The sequence below is a fragment of the Oryctolagus cuniculus genome, chromosome 4, assembly GCF_964237555.1.
Source record: "Oryctolagus cuniculus chromosome 4, mOryCun1.1, whole genome shotgun sequence".
Classification (NCBI taxonomy): domain Eukaryota; kingdom Metazoa; phylum Chordata; class Mammalia; order Lagomorpha; family Leporidae; genus Oryctolagus; species Oryctolagus cuniculus.
Genome location: NC_091435.1, coordinates 123,001,869 through 123,011,095, shown reverse-complemented (window position 1 = coordinate 123,011,095; position 9,227 = coordinate 123,001,869).

The window sequence follows — 9,227 nt, the reverse complement described above, 5'->3', positions numbered from 1 at the left end:
TTTTCGTTCCCTTTGTTAAGAGAAGGAAAGTCTGTGTGTTTTATTGACAACAGCTATCACTTCTTCATTAAACATTCAAAAAAGCTATTATTAAGGCTACCAATTAGGTTTCACAAGTAAATTTCAGAGAGCTCTTAGGCTAAGTGGTATAGAAAAAAGAACACGAGATTTAGTGTTTAAATAATCTTCCTAGATAGATGATTTGCAAAATTTCTTTTTTTTTTTTTTTTTTTTTTTGACAGGCAGAGTGGACAGTGAGAGAGAGAGAGAGAGAAAGAGAAAGGTCTTCCTTTTGCCGTTGGTTCACCCTCCAATGGCCACCGCGGCCGGCACACTGTAAAAGAGCTTAGCACAGTCCTTGGCACAACCTGTGCTCGGTATTTGATATTTTTATCATCCTTTTGAGCAGATGTCAACATCGCCATCGCACCACTCTGCGGTGTTTTCCCATGCTTTCTTTGCCTTTTCAGTTCAAGACATGCTATTGTTCATGCCAGGACATAGAGAAACAGTCTAAGACTTGTGCATCACCTCCCACAAAGCCAGGGAGGAAGCTACCCTTTCTATGGCACAACAGCAATTTCACAGCACCTCATCCTCTGCTCAGGATACTGAGTAGGCCCACGGCATTCTGATGCAGAACATTCAAGAAAATTATGTATCCACAGTAAAACATCAATGCAGAAATTGATCTTGTAAGTTTGAAACTTGACAAGGCAGCCCTCAGAGAATTTTAAATCTTCTTTTCCGGTCCCCCCTGCCCAAAGGGTTCCCAGTTAGCAAATAAATGGCCTCAGTGTTTGATTTTCCTCATTTCACATAAATAGTCCCTTTTTCTGGATGAGCAGTAATTTCCCTGGGTGGAATAACATATTCCACCTTACTTCTGAGGCATGCAAAACCTCTGCCTCACCTGCAAGAAGAGAGCAGCGGATGATGAAGAAGGTGAGGGATCAGGCAGTTACATACACATGTGTTTTTCCTATAAAGCAAGCATATGTTTTTCAAGTTGATGTTGGCCAGATTAAATTGATCAGGGCTTTGCTTACTAGGAGTAAAAGAAATTTCTGGACTATCTCAAAGTGGAGAAGCAATCAGACAGGTGATAGCCCTGCACTGGAAGAATACTAACCACATGAATATTTCTAGATGGATGATGGGGTGTGGGTGTATTTTCTCTGCTAGGATGGCAATGTGGCAAAGAAGATTGCTGGGTATGCATGATCATTTTGTATCCAGAAATGAGATATTACCACTATTCAAATAGGGATGGAAAATCTATCACTTCGGAGACAACTCCTTGAATGATTGCAGCCCTTTATTCTAAAATGAAGTGCCAGGGACAATCATCCAGACCTCTCTCGCCTGATTCCTGATGGTCAGAAAGAAATGGGAACTCAAGAGCTCGAGGCCATGCAGGTGAGTTCAGATCTGGTGCTCTCATGTGGTTTGCCCAGTGACTCCTGGTACACGTTTCCTATGGAAAGCCTCTCAAACACATTGACCCACTTACCCCAAACACCTTCGCATTTCCCCATCTGCGCCCCATGCCCTTGCCCCCGCCCTCCCTGCAGCACCTCCTCACTACCTGGTGAAATCCCACCACCGCCCAAGGCTCGGCTCAGATGCAACCTTTCCCTGCGAAAGCGCCATGTTTTCCTTGTGGATAACATCTTCTCTTAACTTCCAGGGTACCTTCGTGCACCATACTGTACTAGGCACACACTTCCACACCTTTAGCTTTTTCATACATATTGCATCCCTTCCCTTGCCTGAAAAGCCCTGGTGTCAAGTCCTCTGCTACCCATCCCTTGTAAAAGCTCAATATTTATTGAAGGAATGGCATATGTTCTCTTCACTTCCTCTCACCAACAGTCAAAGCTACAATCAACCCAAACCACACAGGATTTGGGACTGGCCAGATTGCCCAACTCCAAGGCGTCTCAGTTTTATTGTCCACACAAGTTAGTGCAGTTGCCCTCAGGATGTGCTATGGTCTAGACATCAGTTCGGGTGACCCTAGAGGTCTACCGTTAAAGACTACGTCCCCAGGAGGCTTCGTGGCCAGGCGGGGCTCTCCCCAAGTGCTGGAGCCTAGCGGGAGGTCATCAGGTCATTGGGAGTGTGTTCCTGGAAGGCAGTTCTTTCTTTTTTTTAAGATTTACTTTTTATTTAAAAGCAGAGTTAGAGAGAGAGAGAGAGAGAGACAGAGAGAGACAGAGAGAAAGGTCTTCCATCTGCTAGTTCACTCCCCAAATGGCCACAAAAGCCAGGAGCTTCTTCCCAGCATCCCACAAGGGTATACAGAGGCCTAACCATTTGGGCCACTCTCTGCTGCCTTCCCAGGCCATTAGCAGGGAACTGGATCAAACTCGCACCCATATGGGATGCTGGCATCTCAGGCGACAGCTTAACCAGCTACTCCACAAAGCCAGCCCCAAGAAGGCAGGTCTTATACAAACCTCAAGACAGGGTCATTACACATTTGCCTTGGTTTCTGTCCTGGAAACCTGGCAGCAGCCTCTGTGCTCCTCCCCGTTTGGGACCCTTGAGTAGGGATGGATGACTACCTCTGATTCCTCCCACCTGACCAGCTCCCTGATTTAGTTGTCCATCTCCCTTGAGTGAGGCCAGCTTCCTCTCTAATTCATTTCCAACCCCTGACTTGCATACGTGAAATTTTCTCTGTGGTAGGAGGTGTTTCTGGAGTACATATATTATAGAAATAAAGCATTTCCCCCCAAAAGAGAGAGAGAGAGAGAGCCAAGTTTGGACCCACCTATTCCCTCTGCTCCCTGTCTCATCCTGCGTTCATGCCACTGCCATCCACTGCCCTGAGCAGAGGCTCAATCCATGGGACCACCCAATCTTGGACTTGAACTTCCACAACTGTGAGCTGAACACCTTTTATCTTTCTAAAGAGAGCTGCCTGTTATATATTCCTTCTGCTACAGAGGCCCCGCCCTCCCATGTGCACGAGTTCAAGTTAGAAGAAACTCTGGGGCTAGATGGGTGTCACAGTGCCTCCGCACTCTTCCTTTCCAGGTATAAATGCAGATTTCATGTTGTGTTTTCTCATGTTGCTTCCAAATGTGTCAACAGGAGTGCTTTTTTTTGGGGGGGGGTGGCTACAGAATGGGAGAGAAGATAAAACAAAATAAGGGGCACATTTTTGGAAGGCTCGTCAGAGAGAGGTGCCAGAATGCGTCAGCCCCTTTTCTGGGGGCCCTGGCCCGTGGGCCACACTGTGAGGAGCTGTTTTCACTCTGAAAGAAGGATCTTTATTGGCCACAGCTGCACCTCATCCATAATGTATGAGCCTGAAGAGAGGGCAGGAGCCGAAACCCAGAAGCTGCTCCAAGAAAATGATGAAAAACCATGTGAAATGGCATATTGCTCCGAGATGATCTCTTCCTTCAGATTTAATCAGCTCATCCTAGGAAGGTGCCCTCAACATTCTACCTCCAGGGCCTTGGGCATGGGGAGGGAGTGGAGCAAGGAAAGACTAAGAGAAAGTTCGGGGAAACCCAGGAGAACGGTGTGTGTGGAGAGTGGGGCGACTATGAAGAATCTGTGCTTTTCAAATAAGAAGGCAAGGAGTCAAAGCTGAGCACTCCAAGGGCCAGAGAAGTAAAGGTACTTACCCATGTTGCCCAGCAGAGCTGGGACTCTGTCAGCCCGGGGCCCCTGCTTCCCCAGCCCCAAGCTGTCATCCCCCCTGTCCGAGCACCATCTGGTTAGGGTTACCTTGAAGGGTTGGTTGACTAAATGCACTGCACTTTCTCAGGGAAAAATAAACAAGCATTATCTGTGCCTTCTGCCTGTGCACTCCTGATCTAACATAGAGGGGTAACTGCGTTGATGACCTCGAAGAATATATGCTTGTGCGCTCTTATTATTAATCCCTACTATTTCAGATAGCAACACTTAAAAGCAGGGTTGTAGAGCAGAAGCTGATAAACTTGTCCTGTCCTGGACCAGAGAGTAAACAGCTCAGGCTTCGTGGGCCAAGCATCAAAACTGAGGCCACTTTGTAGGCAATTTATCCAGTGACTTAAAATACTACAATTTCAAAATCCTAGAACTATGCTAAGGTGGCAAATAGTTCAAAAACAGGGGCAGGTCAGACCCGGGGACCATAGTTTGCCAGCCCTCAGTTTAGAGGATTGAATCCCAAGCAATACAATGGAGCCAAGGGGCACTGAAGGCATTGTTATTAAGGAAGTAAGATGCCCAAAGAATTCAACTGGGCTGTGTGTTTTGGGACCTGCAAACAAAATACATACTGTGGAGCAAGTAACTCCCTCAAAGTGTAACAGAGTAGATGGACAGCCCATCCACGCACACAGAGGCCTCACAAACTGCAAAATCAAAGTTTTCTGGGCCAGGACCCTGGAGCTATTCAGCACCAGGAATCCTTTCTATACTAGCCTTGCTCTGACTCTCCATTCATTTCAGATCTTTCAACCACAAAAACCATCATTAAATTACTTTTCTCTTTTAAAAATAAATAGTGATACACAATTCCAGCAGGGAAAGTGTTCTAATTCTGCTGACTAGACAGAATAACAGGTGTTCTCGAAGCTTCCTGAGGTCTAACACTACTCCTCTTGTGCAGTTCAAAGGAGGCAAATGTAAACACACACATCTAGGATCTTGACCCATTAAGGAAAAAGCACAGGATCATTGCCTGTCAGGACTCTGAGATCCCTGAAACACATTTGTCACCAGTGACCAATTTCTGCTCCTTTAGTAAAGCAAATTTGCATAGCTGGTGGAGGAGAGTCGTCGGAAGCTAGCATCTGTTTATGTTCCCTCATTTAATTAAGCATCTCAATTACACACCTTAAAACTTAGTCACTCAATCTGCACTTGGTAGGAAAATTGGGGACGACTCTGAAATGTGAGAGACTCACAGCATCTTCAGCTTGGAAAGGACTCTTGGAATCCTTATCAGAACAGAAACCCAACCCCTTCTTCTGTGCCTTTCAAAGATGCTGTGCCATCAATCAATTACAGGATCCCTCCTAATGTTTGTCTTAACATTGATGCCTGGTGAACTTTTTTCTATGGTACTCATTCTTAGCTTTTACTGATTTTCAAAATTCCAAGTCTGATCGGTTTTTTCTACCCTTATGCTTAAGAGAATTGAAGATAATTTCTTGGGGCACAGATGAAGGAATTCCTGTGGACCAGCATTTGTGCCCCCCAAGTCCTTCTTATCCCTTCCTGATAGTAAATTAGGAACAACTGGAATGACTGAAATCATGAATGAACAGAGAGTGACCCTCAGGGAAGGGGTGTCCAACTCCTGAGCTGAAGGTAGGAGGACCCCAAGACTAAGATGAAATTCCTGTCATCCTCTCTACCTAGTTTCAAAGGGGCTGACTTTCCTGGTGCCCAGGACAAACTCTGACTCCATCAGCAGATGTACGTGGGCTCATGTAAGGAAGTGACTCTAGATAAACTATCATCGGCTTATCTACACATGGCGCAGCTTGATTCTTCAGACATGCATTCACAAACCTAACCAACCCTCAGTGCTCATTTCTGGATAAAGTGAGTTTTCTTGTAGGTTTCTTAGAGAACTCACCACTACTCTTTACAGACCCCGTCTGCTCAGACTTTTCGATGCTGTGGCAAGCCACATCTGTCGGCTTACTGATCCTCTTTCCATTCCTGTCCATTCAGGTTATTCGCATCTTTGGGGCATCCCTAATTTACAGTGTGGGAAGTCCCGCAGCTCCCTTCCTGATCTGGCCAACAGTTACCATTCTTCAGGGCCAGTGTTGTGGTGTAGAAGGTTAAGTCACTGCTTGCAACTCTGGCATCCCATATGGGCACCAGTTTGCGTCCTGCCTGCTATAGTTATGATCCAGCCACCTGCTAATGTGCCTGGGAAAGCAGCGGAGGATGGCCCAAGTGCTTGGGCCTCTGTATCCACGTGTGAAATTTGAAGAAGCTCCTGGCTTTAGCCTGGCCCAGTCACGGCTATTGCAGCCATTGGGGGGTGAACCAGTGGAAAGGAGGCCACTCTCTTTCTCCCAGACCCCTCTTTCTATAGTTACCATTCTTCTAACAGCACCAGATACAGGACTTCCTGATGTCCCATGAGGTAAATGAAAAACACCTTCAGGACCTGCACTGGGCATCAGGATGCTACTATCAGGTGATAAATGAAGTTATGAGGATGCTTCCTCCATCTCCAAATAATACAACCTTAAAAAATTACTTTACCAGCTGAAGTACTATAGAAAATATACATGAGACTGCATTTAATATATGGGAAATTACTGCCACTGTGCCCTGGCTGATCCCAAGGCATGACAGCAGTAGTCTTGGTTCCTACACCCTGGCCCAATTCATACTTACCCAGGTGAGTCATGCCCCTCAATACCACCCACTGAACTAGACTGGGCCACAGAAGCAGCTAACCTGTAGGTCTTTCTGCTAAGGATCTCACTGACTGCAGATGAAACTGGAGGCAGCAAGAAATCATGACATGATCATTACATTAAAATACATGACAGAACAATGTCTAGATTACAGCAGGCAATCAGCACTGTTGTGATATCGCTCTGCATGGGACAGGCCACCAACCCATTCCTTGGCAAAGAGACCTGAGCTCTCAGCTTCACAGGAATTCACTTTAAGACTCCTTCCCTGATTGGCAGTATCCCTACAAAGATTGCATCGCCTGACAAGCAGGGCCTAAACCATCCTGTTCATCACTGCCTGTCCTCCCCAGGGCCCAGTTCAGTACCTAACACTGTGTAATCATTGTCTGATGAATGAATGAATGAATGAATGAGAGAAAAGCCTCCATAAAGTAGCTAACATTTGAACCAAAGCCTTAAAGGCTGAGTTGGAACTCATCAAGGGGGGGAGAGAGGGAATAAGAAAACAGGACCCACGTTCAAGGGTCTGGCAGGCTACCACGTTGGTAAGAAATCCATGTGCAAAGGCACCCAGGATGGGCAGGAAGGAAGTGACAGGAGATTAAGCAGAGGTTTAGGCTGGAATCTGCATGTAAAGAACCTTACATGCCTAAACTTTATCCTGGAGGCAACAGGGAATTTGTTGATTTCTGTAAATAAGAAGTAACTAAGTTAGCCAGTTTCCTTTTTTTTTTTTTTTTCCAAATGATAACCAACAGCAGGGTGGGAGGTGAATTGAAGGCTGCCTGGGCCTGGGCCAAATACTCCGGTGCCTTCTCCCCCTGCTTTAACTCCAACGCCCGCTCTCTTTAATACCCCCCAGTGGATATTTCAGATTTTCTGGCAACTGCAGTTGCTGTGAAACGAGTTTTCATGTCGTGACCTCCCTCTGACGTCTGGGACTGTCTCGCTCTGCCTCCTGCGTTCTTCCCATGGCGTGCAAGGAAGATTCTAACCAGGGACTAGGGCCGGGACGCAGCGTCGGCGCTGGTGGGGGCTTTGTCATCCATTGCATGGCAAGCCCTCATGAAGACGCCATCACACCAATTAGCGCTGGGGAACGGAGGCAGGCGCAGGGCTCCTGGCACCCGCACAACCACCTGGATCAACACCAACTGCCTGCACGCCCACCACGCCAGGCCTGCGAATTTCCCACCGAACTGCAGACAGGCCTTCCACAGAAGTCATTCCAGCCCTAACAGCATCGCGGTGGGTGAGCTGGTCTCCTGCCATCCGTCGCGGCGCCGCCTCGTTGGGGCGGTCGCGGTTCCCGGGCCCCTGCACCCGCGTATTTGATAGGGACAGCCAATCCGCTTACATCAACACCTTCTTCAAATCCTCCCTGCGAAGAGCCGGCGACCTCTGCCCGCTGTTCTGCCTGCCGCGAGCTTTGCAGAAGAGAAGCGACAGCATCCTCCTGAAAGAGGAGCCAGAAAGAAAGAATCCCGAACAGCGAGGGGAAGGAGAAAGGTGATCTGGCCCGGACTTGAAAAGAGCCACAGCTCAGAGTAACCCGATAGGCTTCAAGATAAAAACCCTTTTGTCTAATAAAGGGATTATTATGTAGTATTTATGTGTGGATTTATGGTTAAAAGACAGGAAACCTGCTACTCCATAGGAATTAAACACACAGCTCCATCTTGCAAACAAACAGAAAGGAGCGTGGTACTGATTTTTAAAGCAACGGAGTGGAACTCCTGGCTGAGCACCCCGGCCTAGGCACTCAGCCTGCAGCCCACCCCGTGTGAACCCAGTTCTAGGACCCCCCAACACCACCCCCATCCTCCCTGCGGCCCCGTGTCGAACCTGCTTGACCTTCCCTGCTCTTGCACTTTGCAAGATGCCTTTTGTAACCCCTCGGCCTAAAACATCCTTCCTCTATCATCAATATCTTAAAAAGAATAAGTGACCCATGGCAGACATCTGGCCTAGTTAGCACTGGCTGGGACGCCTACAGCCCATGTAGAAGTTTCTGGCTTCAAGTCCACTGCTGATTCCGGCCTCCTGGTAAAGCGGGCTGTGGATGGCAGTAGGAGGAGGCTCAAGGAGTTGGGTTCCTGCCACCGGCCGAGGGAGACCCAGATGGAGTCCCCAGCTCCCGCTTGGGGCCTGGCCCAGCCCTGGCTACTGCACTGGAGCAATCAGCAGATGGAAAATGGAAGATGTCTGTCTCTTTCCTCTTTCTCTGTCTCTCTGCCCCTCCGATAAACAAAAATTAATAAATAAAAATTGTTTTAAAAAAATAAGAGACCCAGAGTCCAGGAATAATTCACAAGCACCTGGAACTAAAAGGATTTTCTGGCAGCTTTAATCAAAATCAAACTAAGCGCAGGAAACATAAATATCTTTTAAGCTCTCGACAAATAAAAAATTTAGTAACACTTCGAGTGCTTACAGGGTACACAGCATAAGCTGCTCTTTTTTTTACTTTAGTTTTATTTGGTCTTTTTTATACTAATGAAAATCAGGCATTGGAAGTAATGCTGCTTTGTGTTTATAATAAAATCTCATTAACTCAGAGGCAACTAATTTATAACTTGTGATAATTTTACCACAACAGAGCTGAATTTGCCCAGTGCAATATACAATTTTGCTAAGCAAATTAATAGACCAAATCAAATTTTAGAAAGATTATTTAACTTCCTCAAACAAATTATCTTTAAGGACATTATTAGTCGGCATTTGCACTTAGAAAAAAAGAAAATCAGGACTCATTTCTGGGTGCAGCTCTTCTGTGCCTTGTCTAAAACCCTTGGATAGGGATGAGTATTAAAATTCAGAATAATTCAA